This window comes from Carlito syrichta, unplaced genomic scaffold (assembly GCF_000164805.1).
Source record: "Carlito syrichta isolate Samal-C Ts95f unplaced genomic scaffold, Tarsius_syrichta-2.0.1 Scaffold314327, whole genome shotgun sequence".
In the NCBI taxonomy this organism is placed as follows: Eukaryota; Metazoa; Chordata; class Mammalia; order Primates; family Tarsiidae; genus Carlito; species Carlito syrichta.
Genome location: NW_007258423.1, coordinates 151111 through 176295, shown reverse-complemented (window position 1 = coordinate 176295; position 25185 = coordinate 151111).

Sequence of the window (25185 nt, the reverse complement as noted above, 5' to 3'; positions counted from 1 at the left end):
TAGCTTCCCAAGGTGGCTCAGGGAAGTAGTACACCAAATCTTGTCCTTGAAACCATTCTTTTTTCCTAGGCCTCTGGGACTGTGATGGGATGGGTTGCCTTGAATATTTCTGAAATTTCTTAGGGGGTCACTTTTTCCCATTGCTTTGGCTATCAGCACCTAGCTTACTTTTAGTCATGCTAATCTCTCCAGGAAGTGTTTGCTCCACAATTCACTTGGATTTTTCTCATGAAAATGTTTTTACATTCTCTACCATATGATCAGTCCACAAATTCTCCAAACTTTTACACTCTGCTTTCCTTTTAATTATAAATTCCAACTTTAAGTTCTTACTTTGTTCCTATATCTGATTGTAAGGTGTTAGAAGTAGACACACGATTTTGTGAAAACTTTGTTGCTTAGAAATTTCTTTCACCAGATACCCTAGGACATCCTACTTAGTTTCAACCTTTCAAAAAGTCCTTAGACATGGACACAATGCAGCCAAATTCTTTGATAAGGCATAACAAGGGTGATGTTGCTGCGGGGAAACAGAGAGACCATGACACTGAGGCTATCATAGGAAGTAGTGGTTTATTAACACCAGCGCGACTCAGCAGGCTAATGCTTCAAGGTTGAGCAACCCAGAGAAAGAGGAGAGGGGTTTTATCTGTTAGTTTATGCAAGGGAGTGTGTCAGGTTGAATAACTATACATTTGTCTTTGGAATTTGCAAGGTTATATTTAGCAAAAGCAGATTTTCAAAGAACAAATTGTCTCCAGGGTATGCATGACAAGCAGGGGTTGGTTGATTTTTAAAAGGAATAATTTTAACTATTTTGAGCTCCTCTCTGCCACATTCCCCCCTTTGATGCTTGACCCTTCATGGGTTAAGAGCATCATCTTTAATTTGGTGCATTAACATTATGTGGGCCACAGATTTTTGTTCAACAACTGTTTCCACAAACTTAGAGATGTAGTTTATAATTAATGGGGCCATGCAAGGGAGGATAAGACAGGATTCCAACAATAGGTTTATAGATCCAATAATGCACTTAAATACTTCCAGACCCGAGAACATGTTTTAAATGAATTGGCAGTTTTTATGCCATGCTATTTTTATACTGCGACATGGGCAAGCTTTCTAATATAATAAAGAACAGAAATGCTAGTGAGACCTTTTCACAACATGTCCAATTTGTAGGGACTGACTCTGTCAATTTTATAACAAATAAGGTCAGTCTTATAGTAAATAAAATGACAAACAGTATAGCAATTGGCAAATACAAAGGCTGACAAAGCAAAACAATGATTTATTAGTAAGGTCCATTGAGTCCTTAAGCTTCTGTCATGTGTTGATTAGTCAGCGTCCAGTGTGTGGCTGAAGCAAGGCTGATGGACCCTTAAACTTTAGCTGTGTGTAGACTAGCCTGCCCAGATTGGCTAGAGCAGGGCTTGGGGAATTTATTTCAGGTTTTCTGTCAGCCTCAGTAACTTTTTGAGGGGTCAGCTTAAGGGGAGTCGATGGATTTGTGGTGTACTTCCAGTCTTGGGAAGCAGGCTTAACTCTGTTGTAACTATTTCAGCTACTTTGACTGTAGTTGGAGTAGATAAAGGGACAGTAAATGGGTCCCTCCAGAGGGGTTTTAGAGGGTGCACGTTCTATTTTTTTTACCCATACCATATTACCTGGTTTAAAAGAATGGGCATTAGTAGTTAAACTAATTGGTAGCCATTCTCTGACTTGATAATGGATGGCATTTAAGGTTGAGCCTATGGCTTGCATTTGTTGTTTTAGGGTTAGATTTTCTAGCTCCTTTAAGTATGCCTTTAACAGGAGCGGGTGGCTGCCCATAAAGGATTTCAAAAGGCAGGAAACCTGTTTGTTTCATGGGACTAGACCTTACCTTTAGAAGGACTATTGGCAGAAGTTGGACCCAGCCTAAATGAGTTTCTTGGCTTGTTGCTGAACTCTTTTTTATAGCAGAGGCTCTTGTTCACCCTCCTTTGTGGCTTTATAGAGGGGTTTTGTCATAATGGGGAAGTTAGGTATCCAAACTTTACAGAACCCCACAGTCCCCAAAAACTTCCAGATTTGACGCCAGGTAGTTGGGACTGGTATTGAACACACTGTCTGTTTCTTTTAATGGGCCATTGCTGTAAAATAATTTTTGTTAGGTCATTACTATTAGCTGTTTGACTTTCCATTTTGCACTTTTGAATGTACAGATCTAAATTATTCCAGTCAGTCCCCTGGAGGGGTGAGACCTGTCAGGGAAGCCCATAGGCTCCTGAGACTAGTAGTTGTCCACAAATTTAACAATTTGGGTAATAGAATGTACTAGCATAGAAATAGGCCCACTTTACATACATATTTAGTACTTAAATAGTAGCTTTAAGTCCTGTACCAGCTCTACTATCCACTGAGGCTGTTGCTCTGATCTGGGAACAGGGTCTCTCTGTTCAGACATAATTTTCCATTCAGGAATGGTGTCTCCAAGGCTTAATGTTTGCAGGCTTTTAATGCAGTAGATGAGTTATGACTAGGATGCCATAGGGTTCTTTTCTCTTTTCTGGCAGCTGTTGGCTGGGTCCTTCCTGTCTCCAATCTTTTAGCAGCACTTGCACCTCTGGGTGGAAGGGATGTCTGGGTTCTCCATGGTCCAGGAAGTTTCTAAGGGAAGCAAGATATGAACTGTGATTAAAATGTGGCCCCAATGGACAACATATTCCCTTATGAGCACCTGTGTCTGTGGCCCCATTTCCTTCAGAGGTGTAGGCCTAGCATAAACAATTTTAAAGTTACTTAAATTTATCCCATATCAGGGACTGACTCAGATCCAAATACCTATGTTCAGTTTGCTTTTGTCTCCAGAAGATTCCTGGTGATTATTATGCTAAACTGTAAACTGAAAGATTGAACTGTCCTAGTGTTACATCTGATGGAGTTTTCTTTGGATTTGCTGAGGGGTGGGGTAGGCTGCCACTTGGTCTGCGGTAGAATGTAATTTTCAAAATGTCTGAATATTTCCTAAAACCCACCTATGGGAAATTTATCTCTCTAGACTGTGTTAGCTACCCTGCCTCAATTATTCATCCTTTATAGATTTTTGATCCCATAATCATATGGGGTACTGAGGAGTGAAGGTCTGTTTTCTGTAGCTTCTTCAGAGTTGACAGTGGGAGTAGTCCTGCCTAGCCAGAGATTGAAAATATCTCCCTGTCTGAGTTGAGGTATCTAGATCTGTTTCAGCAGTGGCATCGTTTGCAAGCACTGGCTGGAATTCTTGCATGACCATTGTGTGGGCATGAAATTGCTGGATTCTGGCTTAATAAAAGGAATAAATGAGGGAAACTCCTCCTTCTTCAAAAAGTAGAAAAATTAAGCGGTCAGGCATACATTTTGACAATTTTAGGTTGTGACTGATCACCTTTTTTGTACAAAAGCTACAAGGACTGAGGTTACCAGCATAACTTAAATAATAAAATTTATGTGGCTTTATTAAAAATACAAGCGTTTTCAGTTTTGTTGTTGTTGCTGAGTTGGAGTTTCACTCTTTCGCCCAGACTAGAGTGTAGTGGTATGCTCCCAGCCACTGCAGCCTCAACCTCCTGGGCTCCGACAATCCTTCCGCCTCAGCCTTCCAAGTAGCTGGAGCTACTGGTGCATGCTACTACGCCTGGCTAATTTGTCTTTTTGACTTAATGTAGAGATGACGTCTCGCCAAGTTGCCCAGGCGGGTCTCGAACCTGTGGGCTCAGGCAATCCACTCACCTCAGCCTCCCAAAGTGCGGGATTACAGGCTGAACCACTGAGCCCGGCTTGGAGTTTTTCGTGTATTTTTGGACTATAGTGGCAACCTGACAGATTGTTCTAGATTACAATTTGAATCAGGCACTCGAGTGAATCTTATATAAAATTTGAAGAGGAATCCAGAAATGCTTGGAGACTTGCACCCAGCAATCTATTACGTCTAGATTGTTTATAGAATTTCTCTCATACATTTTTCATAAACCTTTCACATGCCATTTTTGACATGCTTATACCAATTTTTAACATGTTTAAATCTTTCATTTTTGTCTAATATTTTTTTTTTACTTTCAGATAACTATTTACTACATTATAGGACAGAAATTTACCATATAAGATCCTTTTTTAGATAAAATTATTATTTTTTATATTTCCTTTTTTTCTTACCAAAACCACATTTGTACACCAACCTTTTCATATCTTTCCTTTGCTTTTTGCTTTCCTTCTTTATACCTTTTATAGATAAACTTTTACAGTCATAATTTGAATTAACCTTTAGTAGCTTCTAATTAGAGGTTAGGTGAATGATTTAACTCTTGGAACACCTTTAACTCCCACTAGAGAGCAGGTGTCAGGAAAGAGATTCAGTATGAGCACAAGGGCTAAAAATTTATCCTCAGTATTAATTAAGAAATTAATTTGGACCCCAACCACATCCGTACAGATTCAAGGATTCTCTGGGGTGATGGCAAACAGATGCTGGGCCGGGCCATGGCCCTTGGGCCCTTTCCGTCAGTGGCCACCATCACCAAGCTAGGTGTTCCCCCTCCCCTTCGGGAGAGGTCACACTGGCTCTTCCAGTGGCCTTTTCGTCTGCATGTTGGACAAGGTCCTGGGGGCTTAGGTCATTAAGAACAATTGTGCTTCAAGTGCCCATATTGACCACATTCATAGCAGCTGATACCATCCCCCTTAGCAGGTCTATTCTTACCAGGTCCCTTTTGGGTGGCTGGAGCTTGCCATTAATGGTAACTGCCATTAGGTTTGTCTATTTTTCTCCTCGCTAGTGCTCATTCTGGAGTCCTTTTCTTTTTTTCTTAATGTCTCAGTTGTTAAGAACTTCAGAAGTTTTCTGTAATTGGGAGTTTGGTATTCATAGTCCTGAGTCAAGCCTCTGGAGTTGGGTATTCAATATCCCATAGGATATAATCTTGTTTGCAGAGTAGTGAAATAAGATTCAAAAATATCTTTACATATGGATTTTTTTTTACCATTTTTCTTTATGTCTACAAAGTGAATTTAATTGCCAAATGATATTAAAACAAAGTTTGTTTCTTTTCAAACCTCATTATCTACTAAATTGTAGTGAGTCCAAATTTGATTTTAATAATGCACTACTTTTTTAAACACAAAATTCTAATTTGCTCCAATTATTTAAAATCTGCTTCATTGGGGTATCTGAGGGTGCAGATTATTGCACATTTTCCTATTCACATTTCTTGAAAACCCAGAATTTGCCTTTGAACACTTGTACACTGTGTTCCACACAGGAAAACTTTGAAACAAATTAATACCCAGAACTTTGCCTTTGAAGACTTACAATTTATTCCTCAAAGGATAATTCTAAAATAAATAAATAAATAAATAAACAAAGAAACAGCAATGCCAGGTATCCCTGGGACCCTGATGGCTTCTTCCAAGTTGAGTGTTTCCAGCCCTCCCTGAAGCTTTCCTCTGTTCCAGGACTTTCCAGTGATGCTTACAAAATGGTCTGGTATAAAACACTTTTAGAGTGAACAGATTACGTAGATGTGAAATGATCTATTCCCACTTATTTCTAATTATGAACAGGCAAATTTGTTAAAAATTCTTTATATATTACTAAACTATGTCTTAGTTGTGAAGTGTGGACAATTAGGTGAGAGTGATCAAGTCTTATTCTATGTGCCACAGAGTGTACCTAGTATTTCACCTGTCCCACAGGAGAAGTACTAAGCTTAGCAAGGTGACTTAATCAGGTGGGAATGGCCAGTTGCTATGCCTTATTATGTCCTGCAAAGTATTCAGCATTTAAAGATTTACCAGTCTTGTAAGAAGTGTGTTAGTCAGGCATAGACAAAAAGAAAAAATAAGCAGTAGTGTTATTTAGCTAAGTAGGGACTTAGCATACATTACATGCTTCTAAGAGACTTTCCAACAGCTTTACAGGGACAACCAGTTGATTACGATCTTAGGCAAGGCCTAAACTTTTAGAAATAGACTCACTTTCAACTAACTTGGCTTCTAAAATTTGAAAACAAGAACAGTCTATTCAGTCCCTTAGTTACCAGAGAAAAATTACAAAATTATTTCCTCCAAGGTTAGCACCAACTTGTGCTGAGTTAATAAAACGCTAAGTAACATATAAGAGAGATTTCTATGTTTCTTTACAGGTGGATTAGAATGGACTCCTTCAGAATCCATGAAGGAGAACACAGACTAAGGAAGGGAGAGGGTGTGATCCCGGGGAAAAATTCAACCGATAGCATTTCACATACACGGCAAGCATCTTTCACACAATCTTGGCAACGAAAGACAGGAATTTTAACAGTGTCGATGGGTTGGGAGAAACACTACACAAATAAAGGGAGACTAACACTTAGGAAAACATAAAATGACATAAAGAAACATGCACTAATCAAATTTTTAAAATATGACATGTCCCGTTAAACAGAGTATAATAAATTAGTTGATTTTTTTTTTTAAGCAAATTCAAAGATGGTAGATACACACAAATAAGGGAATGAGGGTATGGGAAACATCTGTTTCATCTTCCTCCAACCATACTCCTTGCGGAGATATTTCAGACACCTCTTAGCAGTTGGCAGGTTTGTGCAAAACCCCCCTATGCAGAACCCTTCTGCTATCCATCTCATGCATATGCAATCACACAGCATATTCTCCAACCTTCCACCCTAATCCTAGGAGTCAAAGGGTTCATCTCAAGATAGCGTTTTTTTCCACTGCCTTTCAACCCTTTCCTTCAGACTGGAGACTCCTAGCAGACTCCGGGAGGGGTGATCAAGTTCCCCTTCTGCCATCTACTGGCAGGTCTATGCAAAGGCTTTTGTTCCTACCCTTTCTGTCAGGTGGTCCTTCCTACCCTTTTCATTGGGTGATCCTCCTCACGTCAGTTCCTCAGTTCTTTGGGTCCATGTTGGGCTTTTGGGATCTGAGCCTCAGTGCACTGGGATGGGCCTCCCTCCTATGGATCAAAAGGTCCATTGCACACCAGGCAAGATTGTCTCTCCCATCATCCAGGAGGTCATATCCTGATGACAAAGGAGGTGGAACACACTGTCCTCGAGTTCTTCCTTTCCTGGCCAACACATCAAGAAATGTTGCAGAAAAACAGAGAGACTGTGACAGTGAGGCTATCTTAAGAAGTAGCAGTTTATTAGCACCAGCGTGACTCAGCAGGCTAATGCCCCAAGGCTGAGCAACCCAGAGGAAGAGGAGAGGGGTTTTATCTGTTAGTTTAGGTAAGGGAGGGGGTCGAGCTGTATGGTTATACATTTTTCTTTGGAATTTGTAAGGTTGTATTAAGCAAAAGCAAGTTTTCAAAGAACAAATTGTCTCCAGGGTATACATGACAAGCAGGGGTTATAAACTGATAACTTAACAAAGAGAGGATGTGGGAATAAGATTGTGAATGGATTACTATCTTGCATTTCCAGGAGAGTGACCTTTGGCTATTTGATTTTCTCACATCCCATGATTAGCAAGTCTGGAACGTGCAGGTTGATTTTTAAAAGGAATGATTTTAACTGTTTTTATCCCACAATGTTTGCTCTTCTTCTCGATTGGTTCTTCATTTCCTTCTAAGACCTCACTGGCCTGAACTTCACTGTCCATATTTCTATCAGCATTTTGGTCACAACCACTTTACCAGTCTCTAGTAAGTTCCATACTTTCCATCATCTTTCTTTCTTTTTCTGAGCCCTCCAAACTCTTTCAACCTTGCCCATTACTTAGCTCCAAAACCATATAAACATTTTTAGGTATCCTTATAGCAGTGACCCACTCTTTGGTGCCAATTTTCTGTATTAGTCTGTATGCATTGCTATAAAGAAATAACTGAGACTGAACAATTTGTTTTTTTTTTTTTTAAAGATATTTATTTGGCTCATGTCTGCATGGTACCAACATCTCCTTGGCTTCTGATGAGCTTTCAGGAATCTTTTGCTTCTGGCAGAAGGCAAGGGGAAGCAACATGTCTTATGGCAAGAGCAAAAGCAAGAGAGACCTGGGACGTTCCAGGCTCATTTAAACAACCAGCTTTCATGTGAAGAAATAAAGAACTCATTCATTACCAGGAGAATAATACCAATCAATTAATGAGAAATCTGCTGCCATGACTCTAACAACTCCCAAGGGTACCCACATCCAACACTGAAGATTACATTTCAGCGGGTGATTTGTAAGAGGCAAGCATTTAAACTACATCACTGTTCATGAAAGAATATTGTTCTGTAGTTTTCTTTTTGTTGTTATTGCTTTGTCCTTGTCTGGTTTTGGTATTAGGGTAATGCTAACCTCAAATAATTAATTAGAAATAATTCCTTCTTTTTTAATTTTTGGAATGATTTGAAAATAATTGGTGTTAGTGCTTCTTAAAAGGTTTGTTAGAATTAAACTGTAAGGCCATCGAGTCCTGGGCTCTTCTTTGTTGGGAGACATTTTATTATTGATTCAATCTCATTACTAGTTCTTGGTCTGCTCATGTTTTTCTATTTCTTTGTAGATTATAGGTGTCCAGGAATTCATACTTTTAATCTAGGTTTTCCAGTCTGTTGGTGTAGAGTTGCTCATAATAGTCTCCAATTCTTTGTATTTCTGTAGATTCAGTTGTAATGTCTCCAATTTTGTTTCTAATTTTATCTTTTTCTCTTTTTTTATTAGTCTATCTAATGGTTTCTTGATTTTATTTCTCTTCAAAAATGCAACTTTTCATTTTTTTCTTTTTTCATTTTATTTAGTTATTCTCTGATCTTTTACTTTTTCCCTCAATATAGGTTTGCTTTGTTCTTGCCTTTCTATTGTCTTGTGGTACATTATTAGAGTTGCTTATTTAAGGTCTTTCTGCTTTTTTGATGTAAGAACTTTTTGCTATAAACTTCTAACTTAGTTGTGTTTACACTATATTCCATAAGTTTTGCTAAGTTGTGTTTCCTTTTCCATTTGTTTAAATAATTTTTTAATTATTTCTTAATTTTTCATAGGCCTATTCTTCATTTAGGAGCATGTCATTTAATTTCTATATGTTTATATTTTTATACATTTTCCAATGTTCCTCTTTTTATTGAATTCTAGTTTTATTTTATTGCGGCCTGATAAGATATTTAATAACATTTCAATGATTTCACATTTTTGAGACTTGTTTTGTGGCCTAATATATAGTCTATTCTGTAGAATATTCTAAGTGCTGATGAAAAAATTGTATATTCTGCAGTTGTTGGATAAAATGCCCTATCAATATTAGGTCCATTTGGTCCACAGTGCAGCTTAAGTCAGATGTTTCTTTTTGTTTTCTGTTCAGATGATCTGTCCAATGCTGAAAGTGGAGTGTTGAATTTCCTAATTATTATATTGAGGTCTTTCTCTATCATTAGACCTAATAATATTTGCTTTATATATCTAGTTGATCCATTGTTGGGTGTATATGTATTTACAATTGTTACATCCTCTTGCTGAATTGATATCATTTTCATTACATAATGACCTTTTTTGTTTTTTTTTTAAATACTTGTTTTAAACATAATATCTGATATATGTATAGCTACTATTGTATTCTTTTAGTTTCTGTTTGTGGAGAAGATCTTTTCCTATCCTTTCATTTTCAGTTTATGTGAGTCTTTACAGATGAAGTGAGTTTTTTTTGCTTTGTTTTGTTTTGTTTTTGAGTTGGAGTCTCACTCTGTCACCCAGGCTGGAGTGCAGTGGCATGCTCATGGCCACCGCAGCCTTGACATGCTGGCCTTAGGCAATCCTTCCACCTCAGTCTTCCAAGTAGTTGGAAATAGAGGCACACACTACTACACCCTGCTTTTTTGTTTATTTATTTATTGGAGACGAGGTCTTGCCAAGTTGGCCAGGCTAATCTTGAACCCTCAGTCAATACTCTTACCTTGGCCTCCCAAAGTACTGGGATTACAGGTTGAGCCACTGCATCCAGTTTGCAATGAGATTTTGTAGTCAACATTTAATTGAGTCCCATTTCTTTATTTATTCATCCAATCTATATCTTTTATTTGGGGAATTAAAATAATTAACATTGTTATTGATAAAAGAGAACTTACTCCTGTCATTTTGTTAATTGTCTTATTGACTGCTTTAAAAAAAATTCTTTGTCTTTCTTTCCTTCCTTCCCTCTTCCTTCCTTTCTCTCTGTCTCTCTTTTTTCTTTCTATTGCGTGTCTTTGATGTTTAATAATTAACATTTGATTCCTTTCTATTACTCATGTTTTTACTGGCTTTCATAATGGTAAATACAATCCTTTAACTTCCAAATGTAGGATTCCTCTAGTATTTCTTGTAGGGCCAGTGCAGTATTTTGAATTTTCTCAGGTTTGCTTCTCTAGGAAAAATATAACTTTTCCTTCATTTCTGAAGGATACTTTTTCTGGGTACAATCTTCTCCACTGGCAGTTTATTTTTTCAACATTTTAAATATTTCATCCCATTTTTGTCTTGTTTCATTTTGTAAGTTTTCTGCTGAGAAATCAGTCTGATGGTGGATTCACTTTTATAAATTAATGCTTTTCTCTTGCTGATTTTTGAATCCTCTTTCTGTCTTTGACTTTTAACAGTTGAACTATAATATACCTTGAGGAGGACATTTTAGATTGAACCTACCTGAAAATCTTTGTGCATGTGTGTGTGTGTCTGGCTTATTGCAAAAGATCTGTCTTCAACTTCAAAGTTTCTTCTTTTTGATCTAGTCTATTGCCAAAGCTCTCAATATTATTTTTATTTTATTTATTTAATTTTCAAGTTCCAATATTTTTACTTTTTTTTGTTTTAAAGTTTTAAAACAATGTTTATTAGAGAAAGAACAGAGGAAAAAAATGGCAGGCAAAAGTTGTATGCCAGAAAGTCCTGGCACAGCATGTCTCTCTCAAAAAAGAAGAAAGACTGCCATTTTCATTTTGTTATTTTGTTTTATCTATCTCTGTTGAATTTCTCAGCCAGATTATGAATTGTTTTATTATGATTTCTTTGTGTTGCTTATCTGTTCTTTTGAATCTCACTGGGTTTCTTTAAGATCAATATTTTGAGTTCTTTTTCAGGTGTTTTTTTTTTAATTCCTTGTTTTGTTACTGAAAACAGTGTTTCTTTTAGAGATATCATGTTTCCTTGCTTTTTTATGTTTCTTATGTTCCTAAATTGGTATCTGTGTGTGAAGATCTTTCAATTTTATGGAGTGCTTTTGTAGAGTAAGTCTTTTTTCCTGTAGATATATCTACAGTGTTGATTGGATAGGGTGTTTTGGCTTTGGTTCAGTGTGGGTGCAACTTGCAGATACTACTGGCATTGAAAACAACCAAAAAAGTAAAAATCTTCATATTACATTTTTAGTTGTTTTCAGTGCCAGTAGTATCTGCAAGTTCCTCTGTGGCTTAGGCTGTAGTAGTTTAGGGAGATTGTGGAGAATGTTTGCTGAAAACAGGAAACCAGTCTTATTCTTGCATGCCTGAGAGTACATGTAGGGGTCAGGGATCTCAGCAGTGGGCTCTCTATTGGGCTGAAGACAGTAAAAAGTAACAAAAGTTTTACTGTTATTAACAGTAATAAAATGAATATTTTGTGTCTATGGAAGAAATAATAAAATACATAAGAAGAATACAAGATAATAAAAGGAAGGCCCTCCATCTCATTCACTGACACCTTTCCATTAAATCTTTGGTTTTAGAAGTAACAACTGCTAATTGTTTCTTATTATTCTTTTAATTTTTTTAATAATGTGCAATATATACACATATTCTAATAGCATATTGGTTTCAGGGTAGTCAGACCTTGAACATTTGTACATGGCAGCTGAGGGCTCTAAATGTCACTGTTTCAGCCCCAAAAGTGATACAGTATCCTTTCCACAATACTCTATTAGTTTGAAAATACTTAAGACCAGTCAGATACAAGAAGAGGGTATGAGAACTTCATCTCTTGAGAAGAGGATTCTACCTTTCGAAAGAGCAGAAATTTTACATTGGGGAACAAGTGATAGAGGGATAACTGTGGCAGACATTTTTGGAAAATATCAAACTGTCACCATGTGATATACATTTAAAATATTGATAGATATTGTCAGAGTGCATTTAGAAAAAATACCAAATTTTACTCCCATCTAGAATGTAAGTGCCTATTTCTTCATATCACTGCCAATATTTGGTATTATCAAACTTGTAAGTCTTTTATAATTTAAGAAATAAAATATTCCACAGTAGTTGCATTCTTACGATAATTAAGGAAGTGTTTAATTATATTATATATAAGTTCAAATGTTTGTTCACCATTTGCCTTTTTTCTTTTAATTTTTAACAATTGCTTTTTTCCCCTACATTTTAAAAGAGTTTGTCTATTGATTTATATCATCTTTTGTTATATTAAGGAAAATAATCATAATCTAACTTGCATACAGTGGCATTTTTATCCAGTTTATAATGTGTCTTTTACCTTTGAATGGTGTATTTTGTTTGTGTCAGACAGTAGCTTATATATTGTGCATGGACCATATTTGGATGGCCTCTGACAATCTTTTCCTCACTATTTCATGTGACTGACAAGACCCATCTAATTGACACATTCTCTCTTTTTTTTTATAGGATATTCTTTTTTGCCAGGTTATGTTTAAGTTCTGATTTAGAGATTATCTTGTTTTTTAAAGTAGTTGTTAATTTCTGCTACGTATTCCATTATTAATTTTTAAAGGTTCAGAGAACACACACTTTTAAAAATTTCTCTAGGTTTTTGGGAGACACCTCAACATTTTCCACATGTAATACTAGAGTTTCCAACTAAGGGCATAACTTATTTAAATATAAACAAAGATCTTACAAAATTGAATTGAATACCGGTAGAGGTGAATTGGTACTGGTCAGCATAATTAAATATTTATACCCTCATAAAAGAGATCAGCTTTTTCAAAACATTTTTCTTAAAGGACACAACTCATTAAGTAATCTTTTTGTATAATCATAATTAATAGACAATTGTGATACTAGTAGTCAAGAGTCTGAATAACTTTATTTTGAATAATTTTTATTTTGATATGAATTCTCTGTCCTAGTCATTGCAGTCTTTGACATTCTATTATATATATAAAATAGTTCTTTATATTTGAATGTGTAGCTTCTAATAGGGCATTCCTATTATGAAAAAAAAAAGCAAAGCCTATTGCTTAATTTAATCAGTATTTTAAACTGAATTAAATAAACACAAAATGTTAGTCAGGGTCCAGCAGAAGAAGCAGATAATAGATTAATAATTTCAAACAGAAGAAATACTCTTCAGACAAGGTTACAAAAATGTTGAAAAGGTAGGAGGAACAACAGTGAAAAAGAAGCTCCTGAAGGAACACAAAAAGAGAATAAATGATACCCCGTGGTCAGAAAACTGGTGAAGCTCCTGGTTTGGAGTCTTATGAATCTGTACTTACTGTTTTGCTGCTTGAGACTCCGCTGTCTCCTGGAAAACTGCCAAGAGGAACTGCTGTAGTTGGGGCTGGCATTTTCAAAATGTGCAGTCGCTGCCCAGGTTGCCAGAATCTTCAGTTGCTCCCTTCATATTACTGCTCTAGCAAGGACCAGTTACTCTCCCAGCTGTTGAGAGTCAAAAGTAGGAAGCTTCTCTCTTCCTCTTTCTGTTTTTCCAATAGTGCCTTCCACTGGCAAAACTTAATATGTAGTCAGCTTCAAGGAAACCTGGGAAATATTATTTGATAATTGATGCTGTGTTCAGCAACACAGAACAGAACATAGAAGGGATGATGTGGAACTGAGAAATGACTGATAAAATAGCCAACACACAGAATTTGCATGTAGTCAAGAATAAAGAAGAAAAAAGCCTCAAATAGCACATTGATATTAAAGAGTTCACCTATTGCTTGTATTGCATTAATATGGGTTGTCTTACATTAAACAGAGGAAACGATCTTTGGTTTTATTTTTAAAAGATATATTCAAATGTCATGACAATCACTGCAAAAGATATTATGAGCCGGGCTCGGTGGCTCAGCCTGTAATCCCGCGCCTTTGGGAGGCTGAGGTGAGTGGATTGCCTGAGCCCGCGGGTTCGAGACCCGCCTGGGCAGCGAGACCTCATCTCTACAATAAATCAAAAAATCAGCCGGGTGCGGTAGTGAGCGCCTGTAATTCCGGCTTCTCGGAAGGCTGAGGCGGAAGGATCGCCGGAGCCCAGCAGGTCGAGGCTGCAGTGGCCGGGGAGCGGCCACTGCACTCCAGTCTGGGCGACAGAGTGAGACTCCAACTCAAAAAAAAAAAAAAAAAAGATATTATGAAGTTGTTGCATTTCAGAACTAATAATGAAACAGAAATTTATACAAAATGAATACATGTGAATAATGAAGAAAGAAAGGAGGCAGCTAAAACTTGTTTTACATATGTACCTTATTTGAGGACAGTTTTACTTTAAAAAGACCATTTATATAAGTCTTCTGAGCATCTGGTAAAACTAAGACTTTAGTTAGTTTCATGGAAAGAGTCTGACACTAGTAGAGAAAGCTTAGATAATAAATGAAAATCTAGTTTAATCCTAACTCTTGCTCTTTTGCTATTTGGATGGACTAAATTTCATGTATGATGATTTTTCCAGGCCCAAAAGCTTGCTATGTACATATATGACTTATAATTTTGATGCCCACACATCACTTCTATATAGCAGAATGTGAATGCACAATCTAAACCTATACTAAGTAACTTGACTTTCCTTCAGAATACACTCTCATAATGTCCCTGCATATCATCTCCAAATATAGTGAAATAGCAACAGTAACAACAAAAATCCTTTGTTTATATCAAGGATGCATAGACTACAGGAAGTATTGTGATAAATGAAATGTAATTTGCTATGGAAAATGCATGTACTTGATAATTTTGCCTCCAGGAACTTCTTGATTTCAAATTTTAATAACTCATCTATATGCATAAGTGGTGCAAAGATTCCTTACTTCGGGTCATGGAGAGAAAGAGTTTTCTTATGTCAATATACAAGTATCTCCTTGAACTGGACTAAAAGGTAATGTAAGTAAAAGTTAATCAAGTGACTTCTTCCCTACTACTTCTACAAAAGAATTTAAATATTTTTGAAGTTTCCACAGATTGTGACTTTCTCACTGTCCCACCTCTCATCCTTTCCTCAGCTCAACTATGCAATTACCACTAGTTACTTACTTGAGGAATTTCCAATCCTGTTAATGACCTTTTGGTTTTCCTTTTTATATTGGTAAATGCGTAATATTATAAAGGGGTTTATTACTTAGGGCATTTTTTGTGCTTTAACTCTTTCTATCAAGAATGAATTTTTGCTGGCATAAAATGATTTTAACTTAAATTTCAGAAACTCATTCCCATAGTCCTGGATTTCATTATGGCAAACTTCAAAGATATAAATAAATTTTATGAGTCAGATGTTCTTTTTCAATTCTATTCCATATTCTTCTTAATTTTTATAGTTACAGAGCAATAACAACTTTTAACTACTTTGCCTATGTGATTTACTATGTTCTTGAATTCTAAAGTCGTTTTGAAGCTTTTATCATAAGATAATTCAGTAATTTGAACTTAGTGCCATAATTGAAAGTTGCAATCGGATTTTATCATGGTATACACTGTTTTTTGTACTGTATATACAAAAACACTTACCTAAAGCAAACAAAAAACTTACAGAGAAAAGAAAATTATATATATATATGCACACACACACACACACACACACACACACACACACACATATATATATATATATATATATATATATATATAATATGCATACACACATACCTCCAGGGAAAAGAAATAACAAAAAAAAAGAAAGAAAAAAAGAGTGAATGAAGAAAAGAAAGAGTGAAAGGAAGAAAGGAAGAGGGAAAAAAGGACAGGAAAAAAGGGAGAAAGAAAGTCTGAAATAATAAATATTGAAGATTGTGAAGAATTATATAATAACAGTAGGTTAAACATTTCTGCTATCATAGCTAAACAAATTTCTCTAGTGAAACTAACTAAAGATATAGGATTAAAATATTGGTACTAAATACAAGCAAAACAGTTGGTAAAAATATAAGCAAAATAATAAAAACAAAATGTAATAGACTTCTAAAAATCAAATTGTGAGAGAATAAAGCTAATAATTAGGATATATATAGGCATATAATTATTTACAAACTATAATACTTTCACTGAATATACAAACATTCTGAGGTCATGCTTAATAAACACAGCCTTTCACTTCAACTTGATCTGTAATCCTAGTAATAATATTTTATTCTTACAATGACCTGAAGACCTTAAAAGATTCTACTAATTTTAAGAAAGGTTAAATTATGTTTGTTGGACTGTAGTCAGAAAAAACAAGTGACCTTTCACACATTTTACTTTTTAAGTAAAATTTGCTGCTTTTATCTGTTACAGAAGTGATATATATTTATTACAGAAAATTGAAGAAAGACAGAAGTAAAAAAACAAAAATGCTTTAAATAACATCAATGACTCTGTCACACAAGAAAATTTACTACTAAAGTCTGCTCTATTTTTTGCCAATTATTTTGATGTGTTTGTTGTTGCTTCTCATTTGTTTGTTTATATTTTTGTTTCACAATATTGTGATTGTATGGTATAAATATTTAACACGGCTTTATCTTTCCTGAGTTATTAACTTTTACACACATAATTTTTAATGTTTGCATGATATTAAAGTGACTGGTTTTTAGTCAATGTTTAGTTCACTTATTGTTTGATATTTAAGCTATTTTAGTTGTAAATATTGTGACAATAAAGATATTGTAAATAAAAATTTTTATCATAAATTGTTAAGATAAATCCCCAGGAGAATTTGCTAACCTTAGACACTTTAAAAAGCATTTAATTTTTTTTCTGTAAATCTCTGAGTGAATTTAAAAATCCAGTTTGCTTGGAATTCTAAGTTACTAAATTATTGTTATTAAGTTTGATTGTATTCATATGATTGGAATGTGAATTTTAGGGCTCATCTGTTTTGGAAAAAAATGTGAAATGAGAATTCTAAATGTACATATCTCAGGGATAGAAAAGATCGGGGCATTTAGTTAATTCATTTATTCATTTCAGTTTCTCAGTGTTAACATATTTTTTAATGTAAAACAATTCTGTAGGGTCTACAGTGGTGAACATTATAGGAGTTAAAGTGATTTCTCTCACTTAACAATATAGTGGAAGTAGTAGCCTTGCCAACAAATGCAATTTGATATACCAAAACATGTTTAGAGAAATATAAGCCAATTAGTATTGGCCTACAGTGGGAAATGCTCACTTACTTAGTGATCCAGAGTGTTTAAACTGGGCCTTGAAGATGAAATTGCTTGCATCAAGGATATCAATTGTTTCTGTACATCTAAATCTGGTGATCAATTCTTAATACTCATCTTACGCAACCTATTAATAACATTGGACACAGTAAATAACTCAACTTTTCTGAAAATATTTTTATTTTTTGTTTGTAGATACCATTATACTTCTACTTTATTAAAGGATCCTCCTTCTTTACTAGAGATCTTTCTAGCTGGTTCTACATCATCAATCCAACTTCTAAAAAGAAGAATGCTGTAACACAATCTTCCGACAGCCCTCTTTTTCATTGACAAGAATTCTCTAAGTGACTATTTTTTCAGATTGCAGGTAGACATCCATTAATGATCATAAAAATATGTTGTGGGATAGGACCAGGTTATTGAGGGGGAAAGGAAATAAAACATCAGATTATATTACACATAAGAGCAAGGATTTTCTTATGTGCTGGAAAGCAATGTAAAATGTACTTTTGAATTATAATTTATGATTAAAAGTGAAAAACATTTCTCTAAATGCTCAGCCCATTCGTCTCCCCTGAACTCAGAATTATTTATCAAAGCACATATTTGATTTCTGTACTTGGATGTCTCACAGACATCTCAACATTAACACACTCAAAAGTCAACTCCTGTTTTTTATGTAAGCTTGCTCCTCCTGCAGTCTTTTGCCTTTTAGTAAATGAAGATTTTCTTTAAATTGCTCAGGCTAAAAACCTTGAGGTAATCCTTGTCTCTTCTATTTCTCTGACAATCTATATTCATTCAATCTGCACATTTTTGAAGTTCTACCTTTCAGTTGTATCTCGACTCTGACCACCTCTCTCCACTTTCACTGCAATTACCTTGGCTTAAGGCACCATCATTTTTTGCCTGGATGAAAGTGTTTGTTATCTGATATTTCCATTCCTGTCCTTGCCTTTACTGTTCTTTATTATCCACACAGCATCCAGAATATGCATTTAAGACATAGCACAGATTATAGTACTTCTCTGGTTAAAAACTTTCATGTGACTTCCCATCTCATTTTGAGTAAACCAGATCTTTAAAAGGGCATGCAAGCTTCTATGTGATTTGACTCATGCTATAATTCTTACTAATATGCTCTGCACACTAGTTTTGTTGCTGTTCATTGAACACACAGAAATACTCCCACCTCAGGCAATGGCAGTTTCCTCTGCCTGGGACATTCTCCGCACTTCCCTCCCCGTTATAAAATATTTACTTGGGCATCTCCCTCCGTGCATTCAAGATTTTACTCCAATATCACCTTATCAAAGATTTATTTAACCATTTCTCATTACCAAAATATATATTCACTATTTCCCTTACTTTCTTTTATTTTTTTCCACAGAAGTTTTTATTATTTTAAATACTGTAAGCTTACTCATATTTTAAATTTTGTTCATTTATTTTTTAAAATTGTATTAAGAATACTTAACATGTTACCTACCTTTTTAACAAATTTTTAACTACACAATTTAGTACAGTCATTCCTTGGTATCTAGGAGATTGTTTCCAGGCCCCTTCTCCCTCACCTCCATGAATACCAAAATCACAGGTGTTTATGTCCCTTATATAAAATAACATAGCATTTGCATATAACCTAAGCATGACCTCTTGTTTACTTTAAATAATCTCTCTGGGATACTTATAACACCTAATAAATTGTGTATGCTGTGTAATAGTTATACTGTATTTTTTATTTATAATGTTATTGCATTATTATTTTTTGAATATTTTTTATTCTTGGTTGAATCTGTAGATGAGGAACCCACGTATATGGAGGGTCAAATATTTAAAAGTATTAATGTGTACTGTATTTCTGTGGCACATATTCATTCTGCATATTATCCAGCATTTATCCTTTTTTTTTCCTTTTCAGATAGGGTTTCACTCCGTTATCCAGCATTTATCCTTTTTTTTTTCCTTTTCAGATAGGGTTTCACTCTGTTGCCCAGGCTAGAAAGCAGTGGTACAATCACAGCTCACTGTAGTTCCAAACTCCTGGACTCAAGCAATCCTTCCACCTCAATCTCCTGACTAGGTATGACCAGAGATGTGCATCACCATGTCCAGCTATTTTGTTTTTTATTTTTTAGAAATGAGTTCATGACATGTTGCCTAGGCTGGTCTTGAACTCCTGGGCTCAGGTAATCCTTCTGTCTCAGTTTCCCAAAGTGCTGGGATCACAGGTGTGAACCACCATCCCCAGCCACTTTTCTTTTCTCACAGACCCTGACAACAAACATTGTACCCACAGTTTCCACATGTTTTTTTTACTATTTTAAATATCTCATATAAATGAAATCATGCACTATATTTTTTCTATGACTGGCTTATTTTATTTAACATAATGTCATCCATGTTGTCAAGTATGTAAGGATATCTTTAAAAAAAAAAGATGAAATAGTATTCCATTCCATGTATGTGACTTTCCTTTATCCATTCATCTGTTCATGGACATTTAGTTTTGTTTCTATATCTTGGAAATTGTAAATTACACGACAATGAGCATAGAAATACAGATGTCGCCTTCCGAACTTGATTTTAATTCTACATCAAAATAAAATGCTTCTGCACCGCAAAGGAAACAATCAACAGAATAAAAAGGCAACTTATGGAATAGAAAAAAAAGTTGCGAAGCATATATCTGCTAAGAGGTTACTATACAAAAATATGTAAATTACTAATACAATTCAACAGCAGAAAGTCAAGTAAACTGATTAAAAAATAAGCTAAGGACTTGAATAGACACAGTTCCAAAGAAGACATACAAGTGAACAATAGTTATAAAAAAATTCCATTATGGAAATGTAAATAAAACTACAATGATTTTACATCACACCTGTAAAGATGGTTATTTTAGGGGAAAAAAAAAAGTAACTAATGTTGGCCAGGGTGTGGGGAAGTTGAAATCCCTGTACATCATTGATGGGAATGCAAAATAGTGCAGCTGCTATAGAAAACAGTATGATTGTGCCTCAAAAAATTAAAAACAAAACTACCCTATAACTTAGCAATTTGCTTTCTTTTTTCCTACCACTAGAATGCAAGTTTAATGTGAACAAGGATCTTTTTTCCCCACTAGTATTCTCACCCTGGAACCTAGACAGTACCTGGCAAAATAATATGTACTTAAGAAATCTGACAACACAAGGAATTTGTTAAATGAATGACTAGTCTAAGCAAATGAAGTTAAACATTAGCTTTATGACTTAAAAGACAAATTTTATAGGGGGTAGTGATAAAAATAACTATATTGTGTTTGTTTAAAGCAAATAAAGTTCTTGATTATTTTCATGTAGTGCTAAATACATCATTTAATGGTATCGAAGAGTTGAAAGATTCCCAGATGTATCTGGGGGGATTTTAAAAATACAAAAATGTATATCTCACATGACTGATCATCAGACAGGGTCAGCCTCTCAATATTTGTAATCACTAGATCTACTATGGGGCTGAGAGACTATATATATATGCCATTGACCTAGGTAATGTTTTTGTGGGATTGATTCCCATGTTGAAACTTGGAGAAATGAGAGTACCATAGAATAAAGCAAAGAATAAGTTATCAGTACCATCAACCAACCTACAGCCATATCAAGACAATCAATGACTGACTCACCATATAATCTTGATATGTTCACAGATATTTGCCACTGGCTTGAATAAATTTACATTTAATACAGTTGACAAGATGAACTGAGAAATGTCAGCATGAAGTTCTTTTAGTGAAGGTGTGTATAGAACCCCGTTGACATAAGTGACTTCATCTGAGAAAAAGATTCCATCTTACATTTCAAAGGTCATAAAGCCAACAGGGCACAGATGTTTGTCAAATCAACAGAGATAACAGGTCAGTAAGGGCACAACTCTTTACTATCAGTCCTCACTAGAGAACCTAAGGGCTGTAAAATAAGCAGGACTTCATCAGCTAGACATGACTGTGTTGATAGACCCTGTCTTGCTGTTACTCATGATCAGCATCTGGCATCTGCTGCCAAAGGCTCTGCCCAAATCAGGAACTCTTCCTTGCAAGATCAGGCCAGGACATTCTCCTTATCCATGTCACTCTCTTCAAACCAGATTGTTATCTCCTTTTTTTCTATATTCTTTTCTCTTGATGTTAAATAGTATTTCGTTGTATGTGAATTTTAATTTATTACATTGATATATTGATGAAATGTACTATTATGTATTGTTTGCAATATTGGCCAACTTGTGGAGTGGCTTGAGCCTGTGTGCCCATGATTCTGACTACTAGTGAGCAGGTAGTACTAAGGAGAATTGTTCCTTTGGGAATTTTACGTAGATTGTGGGTTTTATAATTAGAATAACATCAATATATAAGAAATCTAGGTGGGAGGCAACATAATAAGACCTTATTTCTACAGAAAAAGAAGAAAGAAACAAAGAAAGAAAGAAAAGAAAATATCATCAATAAAAGTCTGACCTTGTGGAAAGATACAAACATGAATGAACAAGGTTATGTCAAACCTTGAATTGCTCAAGACAAGGTATCTACATGAGAACACTAAACAGGGAGGGATTCCAAACCATATTTGACTCTATAACACACTCTATTTTTTTTGTCTTATCTTCTTGTGCTTTATCCACATACCTCTATACACACTGCCAAAAATAATAACAATAATGAATACACAATTTGATACTTTCAAATAAATAAACAATTAAAGTTAATTTGGTTTTTAGACTATTGCAAGCATTATTTGTAATATTTAGAGAAGCCATAGTATATAATAAAAATGAAGAAGGCCACCTGTGATTATGGCTATGCTACATTTACAGAAATCAATAGGGCATTCTTATTTTCCAAGGATCTAAAAATGCACAAAGAGAATTAAAGAGGATAATAGGGATCATCAGTTCAAAAACATTATTTAGTCATGAGCTATTCTTGGAATTGGAGGCTGTAGCATTAGGATTTTCAAATAATTTTTATTTTTAATAACTACAATAAATTGAGGTATAGCCATGAAGTGAGAGTAAGCAGAAATTAAAATTATTTAGAGGGAATACTTAATAAAATTGATAATTGTTTAGAATGCAATATTTTGTTCAAATAATGGCTATATATTATACCTGTCTCTTACACTGTCTCTGTGCTTACATACCAAAATGAGAAAAAAATGCTATCTTTTGGTAGTGGTATTATGGTGAATTTTTTTTTCTTTTAGTTTTTTGGTATTTTAAATTTTCTATGGTGAACATTGAACATGAGTTTTAAAATATAATCAGAAAATGTTTACTGTAACTGTTCTCATGAGCATACCACATTCCTGAATAATATTTTTTTCCCTTGAATATAGCTATTAAAAATTGGTAAAAAAAAAAAAGGCATTTCTACACAAATCGAATTTATTCTGAGTATTACTTTCTATCTTCTCTTTTTTGCTGCTGAGAACCACAAAAATGCTTGCTTTTCTACAGGGACATGTATTTACATGTAGTTTCCATATTGGGGCTTTAAATTTATACCCATTTTTAACCTACAAAATATGAAACTAGGAAGACTTGTCTTTTTCTCTGAATTTTTTTTTATGCAAGTTGTGATTTCTTTTTAGTCCCCCCCTCCCCTTTTTTTTTGAGTTGGAGTCTCACTCTGTCGCCCAGACTAGAGTGCAGTGGCCGCTCCCGGCCACCGCAGCCTCGACCTGCTGGGCTCTGGCGATCCTTCCGCCTCAGCCTTCCAAGTAGCTGGAACTACAGGCATGCGCTACCACGCCTGGCTAATTTTTGATTTATTGTAGAGATGAGGTCTCACCAAGTTACTCAGGCTGGTCTCAAACCCGCGCGGTCTCAGGCAATCCGCTGACCTCAGCCTCCCAAAGGCAAGGGGTTAAAGGCTGAGTCACCGAGCCTGGCTAGTCCTCATTTTTTAAATGAACCATTTCAACTCTTTTTAAAAATGCACTGTATCCTTGATTTCTCTCAGTTGCAACTAAACTCCATTAGTAATAATTATGGTAATATTTTGCTTAAGTGACTCCTACTCAAGTACTGTACTTGAAAAGAATTTAAACCTGTCAATATCCATGTAAATTTAAATACTTTGTCCCCAGTTTACAGATAAGTAATTGAGACCTAAAAAGGTTAAGTGGGTTGTCAAAGGCTGGGACATTGTTATGCAAAATTGAGGCAATATGGCCGATTTGTCTGACTTGCTCAAATTAAATATATATATATACATATATATAATATTTATACATATATACACACATATATATGTATACACACACAGACATATATTTGTATTTTCTTTTTTCTTTCATTTTTTTACTGTGTGCATGTACTAGTGCCATTAAGAGGGAAACATAAATACATTTATTCTTTGATTTCATTTTCTCAGAGAAACTGAAGATCTTAAAGTTTCTCTTATGTGACTCTTTGGTCTATAACAAAGAATTTTCAACTCTTATCTACTTTACCAGGTTTGTTGTAAAGGAAGTTGATTGTTAATACAGTGTAGTCACATATGTTTATTCCAAATGTGTTTTAAAAAATCATTCTTCTGTGTTATATGTATTTTCTTTCTTTTTTTTTTTTTTTGAGTTGGAGTCTCACTCTGTCACCCAGACTGGAGTGCAGTAGCCGCTCCCGGCCACTGCAGCCTCGACCTGCTGGGCTCCGGCGATCCTTCCGCCTCAGCCTTCCCGAGTAGCCGGAATTACAGGCATGCACTACCACGCCCGGCTGATTTTTTGATTTATTGTAGAGATGAGGTCTCGCTGCCCAGGCGGGTCTCGAACCCGCGGGCTCAGGCAATCCACTCACCTCAGCCTCCCAAAGGCGCGGGATTACAGGCTGAGCCACCAAGCCCGGCTTATATGTATTTTCAAGTGCTAAGGATATTTCCTGAAGGGAATTCACCATCTATGCAGGTCGGGGTGTTACCCAGAGTAATGCCTACATATATTGACTTCATGACACCAGGAAAGAAAGAATCCCACTTTTGGGGTAAAGATGACTTTTGTTAGTAGCAGTGGTATTTAGGAGAGGTGGGATTGTGAAGAAAAGAACTGATGAAAAAAAGATCCCAGACTCTGTAAAATATTTTATGATGGTTTATTCTTGAACCACAATTGAGGACTTAAACCCAAGACATCCATTCTCAGGAGGTCCTAAGAAAGTGTGTCCATATCCACCATGGCCTAATGGTGGCTTGATTATACACACTTTAGGAAGGCAGATGTTACAAGAAACCATAAAACAATACATGTGATATTTTCATTGATTTGGAGCAGTAAGAAGGGACATTTCCAAGTAAAGGTTAGAGCTCATAGGTGTATTTAAAGATTTCTTGACTGGTAATATGTAGTTCTTATCAGAAGATAAGATGTTTTGCTGAAACAAAGGGTGAGACTCTTGGTTTGTTGATATGTAGATAAAGTCCTACATGTGACAGACTTCAGAGAGGACAGACAAATGTCTTACAAGGCTCCCTGGGAGTCTGGTAATCTACAAGAGATGACTTTACAGGGCCATAAGATACTTTTATTTTCTTCTTTGTTGTGTGATGTTATGCCAGAGTCAAGTTGGAAAATAATAGGGTAACAAAACTCTGTTTGGTGAGTCTTTATCAAACAGTGACTCCCCAAGACTCTTAGTTAGGAATTTGGAAAAAAGAAAAAAATGATCAAGTTTAGTCCTCAAAAGTAAATAGAAAGTTACAATTACAATATTGAGGAATGTAAACAATGAACTTGGAAAGATCATAGAAAGGTGAATATTCCAGAAGATCTGGAATAAATTTATTTACCAAGTTAAAAGATTTTTGCAGGAGCCTGGGTAACTTGGTGAGACCCCATCTCTACAATAAATCAAAATATTAGCTGGGT